Genomic DNA, 13,171 nt, shown 5'->3' with positions numbered 1-13,171 from the left:
AAGTTCACTTGTATATAAATGGACTGTTGTTATTCCCCTTTCTCTGACTTCTACTCGTTTGTCATAGATTGCGAGCTTCTCAGAACAAGGACCATTTTGAAGCTTTTGTAAAGTGTCTAGTACCTAGCGGATGCTCGTACAAATACAGAACAGTGTTATGGGATCACTTAAACCTTGCATCAAGCATAACCATAACCTTTCATTCAGGATAAATGTAAAGAAGACATTGTAAAGAAAAGGCTGAAGCAAAGTAGTAGCACCCAAAGCAAAAGAACATGTAAAAGCTTGAGTAGGAACTGAATCATATGGCCCATGAGGTTTCAAATGGAGAGTCTAGGGTTTGGATTGATGGGAGTGTCTGTGTTGGGGAAGCTACACCTGCGGGAATTCTGTGAAAATAAATTAAAATTCTGCATAAAATATTTTAAAATGCTGCAAAATTCTGCATATTTTACTTGTCAAAATAACACAATATAATCATACCAGTTTCAATTATTTTTGGTCATTTATTTCAAAATACTTGTCAGCAAGTATGTCTGTAACAATACAGATAACAAAAAAGATTCAGGAAATGTTTTTTGACAAAAAGATTCTTTACTAGGCATATTAATACAGAGATCTGGGTAATAATTCATTTAAACTACAGTACAAAACCATATTTCCCACACCCCTCAGAAGCATTACAAAGGTTTGGGGGAATCAGGCGTAACAGAGGAGCTGAGGGAGAGGGAAGTAAATTACTGGGAAGGAGCCTGGGTGTGAACTTGGAGGGTGGTTGGGTATGCATGGGAAAAGTATGGAACAGGTTATTTTGGGGGCAGGGAGGATTGTTAGGGAGCTTCCCCCATACAGACCCTGGCTGACCCCTAGCCTCTCCCATTCAGTCAGGCACATCTGCCCCTTTCCCCAAGTATGTCTCCAGCCCTATGTGTCCTTGCACCACCTGTCCACGTGTCCCTCCACCCCCACTCAGACACCTACTCTCACCATCCCCATATAGCCCTGCACCTCCTTCCCCTGTCCCCATGTGTCTCTGTGACCCCCACTTAGCCACCCTCTATTCCTTTGTAGCTCTGAACCCCCTCCCCTATCACCATGTGGCCCTGTGCCTCCAGTCCCCCCGTGTCCCTGTGCCTCCACTCCCATTCAGTCCCTGCACAGTCTGTCCTTCCTCCACTACCCCTTATGAGCCCCTGTCTGACCCACGCCCCCAGCATCCCACACTGTCTGTCTCTCCATAGCCCCTGTCTCCTGACCTGGCCTGACAGGCTCTGCAGAAGTCAGGCTCTTTCTCTTCCTAGTTGGTTGGGAGCTGCTGCTGTGTTCTATTGCCACAGTGCCCTCCAGTGGACAAAAGGTGGAACTGCAGCAACATTTTGGCAGAAGCTTTTTCTGTGAAAAAAATTAAAAAATATGGATGGCTCATTAAGTATGCATGCATGCAGTAGTGCAGAATTCCCCCAGGAGTAGGGAATGGGAGGCATCCAGAAAGCCAAGCAGATAGTAACAGAAGTGATAGTGCTGTGGCCCTGAGAGAAGGCTGGATGGAAAGGCAGCTTTTGGCACAGTGAGCAAATAAACTGTCTTTTGCTGTTTGATTCCTACTATGTTCAGGGAAACAGAACTTTATGTAAAATCTTTGTAAGTAAAGAAAATTGCATCCAAAAGTACCTTACTCTGTTTCTCCTCCCAATTGGAACAACCTACAAGTCTCTGAATTTTCAGATAGCTGCTCTGGTCAAAAAGAGCAGCAAAAATTATGGAATTCAAAGCATCTCTGAAGTTGAGAGCAGGATGGCTGCTGAAAAAGAAAGCTACGTATTTAAATATTAAAAAACTTTAATTTATGATTTGTACTGCTTCAACTCTAGGGATAAAATTCCAGGCAGCCAACCTTTCCCCAAAGGAGTAATTAACTTGAGTTAGCATTTGGATAAATCTTGTATTTAAGTCATCATTTGCAAGCTAGGTCACAGATCCTCCCCACTTCTGTCCTGCCCCTGCACTCCGTCTCCCTGGTAAAATAAAGATACTTGACTTTACGTATTGGAGAGTCACCAAAACAGAAAAACAATGAAGAGTCCGGTGGCACCTTAAAGACTAACCGATTTATTTGGGCATAAGCTTTCATGTGTAAAAAAAACTCTCTGAAGAAGTGGGTTTTTCAGTCATGAAAGCTTATGCTCAAATAAATCTGTTAGTCTTTAAGGTGCCACCAGTCTCTTCATTGTTTTTGTGGATACAGACGAACATGGCTACCCCTCTGATACTTAGTACCAAAACAGAAATGCTCTCCCCTCTTCATAAGCTGTTCCACACAACTTTTAGTGTTAGATACTGCGTGCCAAAACAATCTTGTAACTTAACTTCAGAATTAATTCAAATGCTTTCTTCACATTTTTCAGTTATTACAGGGTGAAATATTTCTTAGTTGGTTTTGTGCAATATCCAAGCAGTTTTCTTTCCAGGAACTACCAATGAATACATCCAAATTTCCACTTTATGCCCCTTTTGCTGAAAATCTCTCTCTCTCTCTCTCAACAGGAGCTCCAGTTCACAAGGTTGAGGTAAAACACCAATTTCATTACTAGATTAACACTAAGTAGAAGAAAACAAAATAGCATCACAGTCTTTCCAGGGATATGGTATTTGTTGTTAAGTTACTGATGAAAATGAGAATTGTTTTCTTTGAAACTGGACAGGAATTTTGATTTTTTATCTATTTATGAATTCTGCAAGAGTGCTGTCTAAGGATTAGCAGGCCTCCCTTGTATCTCTGCCACTGACTCAGTGTGTGATATTGGAAAGGATTTCAAAAGTGGTTTCAAAAGTTTTGGGTCGCTCTGTTTTGATAGCCCACCTTCAGACACTGTGATCCTGATTTTCCAGTCGTACTGAACGCTTACAACTTCAAGTAAAGCCAAAGGGCTCTGCATCCCTTAGTGCCTGTGAAAATCAAGCCAAAGGTATATAAAATATAGCACCAGGAAACAGAGAGGAACAAAATTGTTACGCCACTTTAAAAAATGTGACCCTTAGCTTCTTTTTGTCTTGTTCACTGCAGATAATAACACTTTCCCTACCTCACAAATGTGTTATGTGGATTAATAAATTTAATACTTTTAAATTGCTTCAAGATCTTTGAATGGAAGGTGCTCTTATAAATACAAAGTATTAATCTAATTTATGGTATCATGCTGGGTCTAATAATAGCACTAGTAATATTATGTGCTATTTTGCCTATCATTCAAGTATCTCAAAGAGTTTTACAAATTTGATTTTGGCAATCCTCACAACACCTCTGTGAGGTAGGGAAATAATATTATGCCCATTTTATATTTGTACAATTGACTCAGTTCTACCAGAAGAAGTGAGGAATGTACAATTTACTTAACCTTGTGTTCTGCATTTAGTTGCAGCTGCAGGTGTCTTTGTGAATTCTAAAGCCCATAAAAGATTGACTGTGCCAGCAGAAAGTATAACCTTATTATTAGTGGTGGTGGTAGTATTGTTGTAGTGTCTAGCGGCTGTGATCCTGTCTCAGAGCCCCACTGTGCTAGGTGCTGTTCAGACACATAACAGATGTTTTCTGCCCTACAGAGCTTACAGTAGCAGTTCTTTCCTATTACTGTCTTTACACTGTGTAAGTGTACAGAACAGGAAAATCTGAGGTACTCAAAGTAATTCAATATGTGACCAGCTGTCATTCAGATCAATGTGTATCTAGTGTGTAGTTCTCTATGAATAAGGCTGCCCAATTATCAATATGTATAGCTGACTTAGCCCCTCCTTCCATGATGGCAAGAATTAATTTCTTTCAGACTCACGCTATCAACAGTTTAATTGAACAAAACTTCCTTAAAGGATAAACAATAGGATTTTAAGTATGCCTTTAATTGTGCAACATTATAATATGGCAATATATTTATTTGCCTTTTATAGTAAACTTGGGCCTAATCCAAAGCCCATTGAAGTCAATAGGAGTCTCTTTGACTTCACTGGGCTTTGGACCCAACTCTTTGTCTTCAGTAAGAAAAATAAAGTGAGACTATATAAACGAAAGACCATAAGTGAAGCTTAGAGAGGCAGTTTATGTATAAGGAAATAAGGGGCCTCACAGCAGTACAATTAATATTCTGATTCATGGTAATTATTTCTGAATCTGGATTATCTACTGTATTACTCACTACAGAAGATTAGTGGTATAACTGAATTATCAGGACCTATGAAGTAATATTAACATTTTGTGAGTTAGAGTGGTATTTTTGTACCTCATCTTCCACACTGGAAACTTACAGCAACTTGTTCTACCATATTCAGTGGCAAGAAGCCCAATTGTTAGTATGAAATGGAGTGCAGAAGGGGGTAGCTTTGCAGTGTATCCTTCCATGTGTAACCTTCACCCTCAGGTTTTTGGTGATCATGAGGGATCGTGGAAATATGTTTGCCACGAAAAAATGCGGAAAAACACAGTATTTGCATTTTTACACAGTATCTTCAGTTTTTACATTTTGTGCAAAAATAAAAATGTATATAGGAGAACCCCATTCATCCCGGCCTCCATTATCTGGCTATCCTTATTAACCGAACCAGGGTTGACAGCCTGAGCTTTGAGCAGTGGCGTTCCCCTGGACAGCCCTGCGCGGCGGGGCTCAGACTTCAGCTGAAGCTGCCCGGCGCTGACAATGAAAGACTTTGAACAAATGTGGGGTTCTTTTCTGTGATCAGCGCCAATCTGGCTGAGATGCTGCATCTCTATTTTAACAACCACGGCTAACTTAGAAAGTGAGTAATGTTACTATAAAAGCAATTTTAGCTCTATTTTATGTGCGTTCAAAAAATTGGAAAATATAGACCGAATTATTTGTATAGGTAAGAAATAAAAATTGCAGTTCTAACAATTTTATTTTATTATAATGATTCATGGTATTGGTAGGCTTCAAACTTGCTTTAAAATGGTTATATATCAATAAAACATTGTGTTCAACTGATACCTATGTATATTGTAGCTAGGGAAACTAAAGTTCAGCATTTCATTTTAATTGTGGAAAACCATTGAGTTTTATGGTATTTTTTTTATTGGAGAACTTTGGGATTTTTATGATAGAAAACTAGGATCCCTGGTGGTCATGCTGTGTCGTGTAGCTGAATGCAATAAACATTATCATATCAATACATCATCTAATAAAATAGTAGAGAATTGGTTATATATTAACATTTGGCTATTGGTAGCATTAAGAGGCCTTTAGGATGTGTTTGTATGGGTGTGAATCTCTTCTGTCAAAATGCAATTTAAATTACCTCCTATAATAAGATTAATGTTTAAGATAGACCTAATCCACTGAAAAGACTCCATTTAGACGTAAACGTTAAGAAGGGTATAACCAAATTATCAGAGAACATAGAGAATCCATAATTCAGTGCCCCTGGTGGGCAAAGATAACTTCCCAGGGAACTTTTTTGTATTAAATATATTTTGGGCCTCTTTCTTCCCACAGTTCTCCCAACCTTTCTTTTTATTGGAACATAAAGTATGTGCAGTTTACACAGCCCCATCTACTCACAGCCTGGGGATATCCTTGTCTACTAGATGAATCATTCTCTTGCAGAAACCCAGTGTGTACTACCACTTTGATTGATGCTGACAGGACTGAGTCCCTCTAGATGAGAGAAATGAACCCCTAAAATACTCCCTACCTCTATTTTAATAGATCCTTCTATTTACCAAAGAAATATAGAACCTATAGTATTTTTTTCTAACTAATTAAAATTTCCATTTGGTATCCACTTATACCATGAATTAAAAAGTAGGATAATCAATACATTCTCATCACAGTGATTCCCAAATATCCATCCAGAATCTTTACAAATACATCAGAGAAAATGTGAATGCCTGAATTGTATACGCCAGTTCTGCAGCCGCTTCCAGACACACCATGTGAGAAAATCCTGAGCCACAGATATTGTGACCAACAGTTATAATGATATTTAGGCCAAGGCCCTGGGTGAAGAAACAAATGGTGATAAAATCAGGAAGGAAAAAACACACATGTTTTCTGTTATGGTAGGACAGGTTATTTGAGTAGATAAATTTAATCATAAAGTGAGGCCACACTGCTCAACTTACCAAAGCTTCCATGAAGGAAACAATGTGGAACAAAGATTCAGTTGCAAGGAGCTAGAGATGCACAAATGCAGGAAGATTTATGCAATGTAGAGTTATGTTCTTAAGGCCAAAACTCCTTTACCCCTCCCCTTAAGGGGGAGAATGTGCTGTCTCTAGTGAATTACAGGAAAGTGTCTCCTTCTTTCATTTCTCCATACCCAACATCCTCTGCATCATGCTGCTACCTCTTTTTAAAACAGTCAATGATAATACGTTCATTTAAAACCCGTGGTGCATTAAGGACATTGATAAGCCGCGGCCTGTGCCCTGACCTTGCAGTCCATTATATATGAATAATATGAATTTATTCCACCCAGTTAATCAATTGCAATTTTTGCATTTTATTTTGTAAATAGGAATTTAAATCCATCTAATTTCCAATCAAACATTTCATCATATCTCTGCGTGTATACACACAGGTGTAAAAGGATAAGAATGTCCACCGTGAATAGTGTATATCTAATGGAGGACAAACGTAGGTTTCAGTGGAGCTTAAACCTAGGCTTTACCTGGGCATGTGTAGCTTACACACATGTGCATATTCACAGGTGTAGAAACCTCACCAAAGTTCCTGATGGACATGCCTCTAGCATGGTGAAGTCCCCAGTATGTATAGGGACAGTGGAGTTTGTGGTGATCATTGAGTGATCACAGAGCACCACAGAGTTGGCTCTTATGCTTCCTTTCCTGCAGTCCCTGAAGGAGAGGGTCATGTCATGGACAATGAAAGTTGAAGTGTATAGTAGAACTGGCTGGACAATAGAAATCTCTTCCAGCCAAAATAAAGAAATAAAAATCACATTTTTAGAAAAAAAAAAATCATCCTGAATTGAGACACAGGTAAAATGGTGATTTTTCTCCCCACTCCTCCTAAAGGGATTTCCAAAAAAAAATTGGTTTTGGGAGAACCAAAATTGAATTTTCTAGCTGGCTGCTGCCCCTTGTCAATTTTATTTTTTAAAGTGAAATTGACAATAGCTTTGCATGTTGGCATCTGGGGAGCTGTCATTTAATTTATCCCAATAGAAAACTGAAAATTCTGGGTAATCGTTCTGACTGAAAATTCCTCACCAGCTCTCGTGAAAATCATTCCAGCAGTGCCCACCTACATATGATCCTTACAGGACTGTAGCCAGCTGGCACCACTAAGAACAGCGGTTCTCAACTTTTCCAGACTACTGTGCCCTTTTCAGGAGTCTAATTTGTCTTGTGTACCCCAAGTTTCACCTCACTTAAAAACTACTTGCTTACAAAATCCTGCATAAGAATACAAAAGTGTCAAAGCACAGTATTATTGGAAATTGCTTACTTTCTCCTTTTTACCATATAATCATAAAATAAAGAAATTAGAATATAAATATTGTGCGTATATTTCAGTGTATAGTCTATAGAGCACTATAAACCAGTCATTGTATGAAATTTTAGTTTGAACTAACTTCACTAGTGCATTTTATGTAGCCTGTTGTAAAACTAGGCAAATATCTAGATGAGTTGATGTACCCCCAGGCATACACATAGCCCTGTTTGAGAACCACTGAGAACAGCCCTCAGATGGCTTTAAACTTGATGCTTCAGCATCAAGGTTGAAGCAGAGAATTTGGGTATGGTAACCACTTCCCTGACAGCCCACTCTCTGCCATACCCAGTGTAAGATGATTGCAGAAGAAACTCTGCCATGCAAATTCTAGCATGCATATAGGCAAGGCATTATCTGGGTTGGTGTCCATGAAAAAGTGAAAGCTGCCTAATGACACCAGGTATATTGAACAAACAGCTTCATGTCTAATATCTAAGAGAATCCAATTACTGTTGCTTAAGACCTTTACAGCTTACCATATTTAACTCACAGCCTTATGCACGGAGGGCCAGCAGGATCAGGCCCTTTATTTGTGATGGAAATGAATCCTTTACAACTGACAAGACATCACCATATAAATAACTTAAAAAAAAAAAGCAGGCATATGAAATCATTACCCCCAATCAAATAGCTGATTTTCATTTTTATTCACCAAGTACATTTAATATTATTCTCCAAAACACATTTGTAGACAGTCTGGGTAGGTGTATGCCTGAAAAAGGTCAAGGCAAAATACAAGCATACTTAACAAATATATTTTTGCACGGTGTTCAGAGACATCTTTTTTCGTTGCATAGCAACCATCTTTTTAATTACTATGTGCAATCTAGATTTTAATAATTTAATTCGTATTTTTCCCTTCCATTAAATTGTTATATCCAATAGATTTAATGAATTCAATTCTTTGCCTGTTTTAAAGTTTAAAAGTTGTTCCTCACCTTCCCACCCCCATTTCAGTATTACACTCACATTCATCTCTTCTCAAAAACAGAAGTGATAAAGATTTAGCATTGCCTAGAGAATGGCTGACTTACATTTCTAGGCCCCGACCTTGCAAGTTACTCCTTGTGGTTGAACCCTTGCACTTGCATGGAGTGCCAGTGAAGTCAATGGAGCGTCATGCAACCTCAAGGATGAAACTACAAGGAGGAGTTTGCAAAAGTGGGATTAAAGCCAGCATTTTCAGAAGTATCAGTAATTTTGGGTGCTTAATACGCTTTTAAGATGCCTGATTTCAGAGGCTGAGTGTTGATCACTGTCTCCAAAACAGGGCCCTCTTAGGGTTATCTCATCTTAGTTACCCGAAGTCAACAGAGACTTTTGAAAAATATTGACCCTCTGCTACTTCTTATGCATCAAGCTGTTAGTGAGAACCTAAGACCTAGCAAGAAATTAAATATTCAGTGGAATCATGAAGGATCTCCAAAAGCATTTCACAAATATAACCAGGTGACATACAGGCCATGAACAGGAATTACTTAAATGGCTGAGGAAATGCCACTGTGTCTGGGGTGAAATGAAGCTATTGTTTCACAGTACAGTGCAAAGCTACTTGTAGTTTTAGGGTGCAAGAAAGGGAGAAATTACAGAATGTAGGCAAAATGTAGTTACTTAGTCTGGAATGTGCTTACTAGGTTGGGAAAAATGAGCACCAAAACAAAAAAAAACCCACCACTAATCCTCTGAGATTTGAGGAAGAATGAAAGGATTTTATTCTCATAATAGCTTGTAAACATAAACTAGTGTCCGCTGTTCAGTAATATTGATGTTTCTGTTGCCAGGCAGTGAGTGTTTTTCCCCAACAGGATCATCCATTTTGTGTTTGAGAAAGTATGTTCGCTGGATTCTCTGTGCGCATTTACTCTGCTCACTACTCTTCAAATTTTTAAGTCTTACAAAATGTGTCTCAGTCCTTAAACTTTCAATGTGTAGGCATCATTTTGGGCAATACAGCATATATTTAAGGGATTTCCCCCCCCCCATCCATTTTTACCAATTTTGAACTTGAAGAGCATCTCAAATTTATATTCTTACTGAATTAAGTATATGGTAATCGGAATAAAGCAACACACAAACGGCATATTGCAGTGTCCTGCTATTTTTAGCCTTGAAAATTGTTTTGCATAATGGAATATTATGGCGTGGCACGGTGTGATATATTGGGGAGGAGGATGGTTCATATTTCTGTTTCCAAAAAATAAATTTAGCATTTTTTTAAAAATAAACTGATAAGATTTCATATAACATTATATTTTCTTTATCTTTCTTACATATGACCCAAATGTTCTTTGCAATTATCAAAGCTGTATAAAATTCTTAGAAAGTTCATCTCTTCCCCCATACCTATTCCATCCCCCACATCCACACATATAAACCTCTCACAACCCTAACAAACACAGAAATTATCAGACTAGTTATGAATTTATTTAAAAAAACACCCCTTTCATGAAATTTTCACATGTGGGATGTTAAAGCAGAAAATGTATAGCCTTCTGGCCAGGAGCAGCTTACCTCCTACTACGAAGATAAACGTTTCACTTCAATATCTCTTTCATTATAGCATGTTTATCTAAATGGAATTAATAAAGTACCTACTGCAGGTTTCCTGCACTGATTGCATGTGAATTTGTGGATGTTAATATTCAAGGGCATTAAAACAAAAATAAAAGAAATGAGATCCTTTCAAATAAGAAATACTTTAACGTTTGGTCTCATAAAATAAAATAAACATTATAAAAAATGAAGCCTATAAACATCAGGGAGATGGATAAGTTGACACATCATTCTGCATATCTCTGTTTAATAATATTATATTTCATTTCCCATGGTAAGACAACAGTCATTACCCAAAGCAGCCATTCGTAAACAGCCATTGTGAACAGATTGCATCCTTGTTGGTGGTATGATAATTGAAATAAGTTTACCAGTCTTTTATGAGAAAATACCAGATGTATAAAATACCTATTAATCAACTCACTCGCTTTTACAAACATCAGTTTCAGTACCGATGGCTATTAAAGAATAAATGGAATAAGAGGGGGGAAAAAATCAGAGCATTAGTACCGTGATTCAAGTGTGCAGTGTGTTGCTTGCAGTAAATGTGGCATTGTGTTCACTGATAGACTCCTTTGGGCCAAGCTTATGGCTATTGTTTCCCACCATTCATCATATTTTGGGTTTGGTAACTGAAGGGAATGCATTAAAAATTTCTTTATGGACGATGATCTAAAAAGCCAACTGCCAGTCAAACCCCTTCTACATCTTTTAAATCACATTTTTTGGTGACAATTTCTGCATCTATGTGACGGGCTGTGGGGGCACTACTGTGGTCCACGGTATACAAGGCTAATCCAGTTGCACTTTCCCCTTTTCTTGAAGTCGGTGTTTGATTGGTGCGGGTGGGGCAATGCAGCTGGATTTAATGCCTTGAGTACTGGCTGCTGGAGATACAGAAGGGGCAGAAATAATAGCCAGGTGTGGAGGGCTGGGCGAATCAGTTTTGGAAATCTTTTCCTTGATTGTTTTGCTTCTGGTTCATTTGGCTTTTGATTTTTGGCTGATTAAAAATTTGCTCTTTCTGATTCCTGTAGTGTTTGTTGCCTCTGAGTCATCCCATCAGTTTACATAAAATGTCAAGGAGTTGTGGGATTTCATACATATGTAGAAACCAAATAAGCTGGTGAAATGAGTGATGAAACAGCAGAAGAAATGTGCTACAATGATTTATACAATGATGCCAGCAGCAACATCAGTAACAGTAGGACACTGGAGGACAGGATAAGACAAACTGTCCCTGTGCTTGAGCAAGATGCCCCATGCTGGGGACGGGAGGTACAGGGACAGCAAGGAAGTAGACAAAGGTATAGATCTTGAAACTAGGGGTGCTGAAGGTGAAGCCCCACACACTGGCTTGAAGTTGTTTCCGTCATATACAGGGTTTACAATTTGGTTCAGTGGCTCTGAGCACCCCCACTATAAAATTTGTTCCAGCACCCCTGGACAAAGGGGGCCAGAAGATAACTGATGCAATTCTTGAGACAAGAGCACACCAGTAGATACAAGGTCAGTGATCCTTCGGATTGTGTCATGCCTGACAGAGGAGCCTTAAATGGTCTAACAGGCAGGATTTAATGCCTTTTACTCACTTCTCAAAGCAGCCATTTTGGATTGTTGGGGTTCTCTGAGGTGGGCCATTGCCTGTGGTTCAGAGCAGACAGGTTCATTCCAAGCTATCTAACTCAAGTAGGGCACTGCAGCTCCAGGACATCTGCACAAGCAGTTGAAAGCAGATTTTCTTTAATCCTGTTGGCTGGACGTAAAGAGTGGATATTTTCCTTTGGGGAGGTAGCTACTAGCCATTAATACTGGTGGAGAACTTCAAAAGTTCCATATGTGCAGGACTGTAATCCTGTCTGGGAAACTGATGATCAGGACATTCAAGCCAGATGGTAAAGGGATTGCAAAACAAACAAACAAACAAACAAAAAACACCCCACAGTTGTTCTCTCCTGAAGTTTTAGGCAGGATGGGGGGCAGGCTGACCTGTGGCTATAGGAACCACCCTAGTGGACAAAGGGCAATGCTAGATTGGGTTTGATGGGAAGCTCCATGAGTTTTTCTGTCCAATCTCTTTGGCCCAAAAGATGTGAAGAAGTGTTGCTTAAGTAAGAAAGGCATATAATGGTTGCAAAGAAGGAACCACAGAAAAATTGTGCAGCTAGTATTAGTCTGCTCTCTTGAGATGACCTTAGGAGATTCGCAGTGGAAGGTCCAGTGTGTATATTTTCCTTGGTATTCAATTTCTGAACTGTAATGGACATTAACAAGTAAAATATCTTAGGATGGAATTTCCAAAAACACCTATGGGAGTTAGGCACCCCACTTCCATTGAATTTCAATGAGTTGGTTTTAGATACTTTTGAAAACTCCATCCTTACAAATTAGAGATGGAAAAGGCCTGTTAGGTCCCCTAGACACCAATTCTGCAAATTCTTACTTGCAGGCTCAAACTTACTCATATGGGCAGTTCCCCTGAAGTCAACAGGACTACTCAAATGTTTGAAGTTAAGTATGTGTGTAAGCGTTTGCAGAATTGAGGTCTGAATCAATTTCCCTGTCACTGCAGGACTGTCACATATCTAGGGTTATGTCCAACCTGTTTTTAAATTACTCAAGTTCCAGAGCTTCCCTTATGATATCTTCATACAAGTCTCACCATCAATCAGTTTGTTTTTTTCTTGAACTGTGTCCTACATTTTTATTTGTTTAGTTTCATGCCCCTTACTCCATTTTGTATCCCCTTATACCACTGTAAACTATTCCAATCTCTTGTGTGTGTTTTGCACCTTTTAAATACATTTGGGTTTGACTAAACATCAAAGCAACTTTGAAACCACATGTTGGCAAACCAGTTAATGATGCTAAAGAAAAAGGATATTTTGGCTAAGAAAAGCCAGTGTAGAGTCTATTACGTATGTAACACAGAGTGGCCTAACCTATTATGATATTAAATCATTAAACCACAATATATCATTTCTCTTCCTGCTGCATGACATCATTTTGGATCTGTGATCCACAACCACAGTGACTGATGACAAGTGCGGTCACTGGAAAGAAAACACAATCCCTGCAATGAATTAAATGAAAAA

The 13,171-nt window shown here is 38.8% G+C and overlaps 1 protein-coding gene across 5 annotated transcripts in view; it reads left to right on the top strand.

The window, feature by feature from the left end:
* The window catches only part of PTPRD (protein tyrosine phosphatase receptor type D), a 2,140,771-nt gene that overhangs the window by 1,383,323 nt on the left and 744,277 nt on the right, over positions 1 to 13,171 (top strand). For 4 of the 5 annotated variants that reach the window (XM_043546218.1, XM_043546214.1, XM_043546216.1 and 1 more), the window contains one exon: positions 2,545 to 2,567. The exons of the other annotated variant lie outside the window; for it this stretch is intronic. The gene's annotated coding sequence lies outside the window, so the exon portion shown is untranslated. The remainder of the gene's footprint in view (positions 1 to 2,544; positions 2,568 to 13,171) is intronic. 5 annotated transcript variants of the gene reach the window in all.

Source organism: Chelonia mydas, chromosome 5, assembly GCF_015237465.2.
Source record: "Chelonia mydas isolate rCheMyd1 chromosome 5, rCheMyd1.pri.v2, whole genome shotgun sequence".
Lineage (NCBI taxonomy): Eukaryota > Metazoa > Chordata > Testudines > Cheloniidae > Chelonia > Chelonia mydas.
Note: the sequence above shows the minus strand (reverse complement) of the source record. Positions and strands in the feature narration are given on the sequence as shown.